The following is a 1,230-nucleotide window of genomic DNA, read 5'->3' on the forward strand; positions in this document are numbered from 1 at the left end:
AAACCTACACTGGGTTAAAAAACAAGAGAGTACGCAAATTGATTGTAGGCCTTCCCTCATTTAGAATAGTAAGATCATTTGCATCCATAGTGAAGTCCACACAAGGTCAAAGCCAGACCAAGTAATGTTGAAGGATTTCCTTTTGTTAAATGACAACTCAACGATCTGCACCCAGTACATGGTTATATACTCTGCACTCAATTCAACCATATGTGAACCTAAATTATTGATTGATTTCTCATGGCATGTCTGAAACAACCTGTGTGAGTACAGTCACTTCCTCTAGATTATAATCTTGATAGATGAAAAAAATGTTTTGTCCCTGTGCCAACAGATGTTTATGTTCCTAAATTTATCCCGATTTAATAAAGTGGTTTACTGATACTCTCATTAGCATATGAGTTAAGTTTTCTTTCTGGATTTAGACATAAACAACATAAAAGTATGTTTTAATTCAATCATTTTGATAAAAAATAGATATATTTATTATATTATATATTTTTTAAGGAAATAGAAGAACTGGAACTTCCTTTACACAGAATAACTGGAAGAATGCTTTAAAGTATTAAAATCAACAGTACTGTGAAAGTGACTGGGTGTAATACATTGGTCAGTCTTTATGTTGACGATCTTTGATACAAGGAGAAAAATATGTAGGCCATCAAACAAATACAGCTATGCATAAATAAAATCTTTGTGAAGTCAGTCATTATTAATTTTGATTTTACATACATGCTTACCTAAAATTGCTATGAGCCATAGTTGTACACACAAGGTGATAACAAATAAAGTTTTTAAGAATGTCTTTTAGACATATAAAAATACTAATTTAGATACATAGTCAATACAGTAAATTAGTCTGATGTCAATTACATTAAGGAAATATAATGTGTGGCTCTGGCAGACAAACATACCCCTGCACCTTAAGTACTGTAATTTACTTTCGGGAGCATGTAGGACCTTTTCTATTTTTTTTACATAGGTTAAATAATGAAGCCAGCAAAACCTCAATGAGTACCAGAAACTGGCTTTTAGTATACTACCAATTAAGCATACTTTCTAGTTTTTTCCCACCACGTTCTGCTGCCCACCCTGAGGACTGGTCAAATTGTGACATATAACAATGCTTAAATGAATGAATATAGCACTTAATGTTGACATGGTCTGAAAGAAAGAAAAAAAAAAATCATCAATACAATTAATGTTCTGTAAATCAACACAACCAGCTTA

Source organism: Silurus aristotelis, assembly GCF_946808225.1.
Source record: "Silurus aristotelis genome assembly, chromosome: 28".
Classification (NCBI taxonomy): Eukaryota; Metazoa; Chordata; class Actinopteri; order Siluriformes; family Siluridae; genus Silurus; species Silurus aristotelis.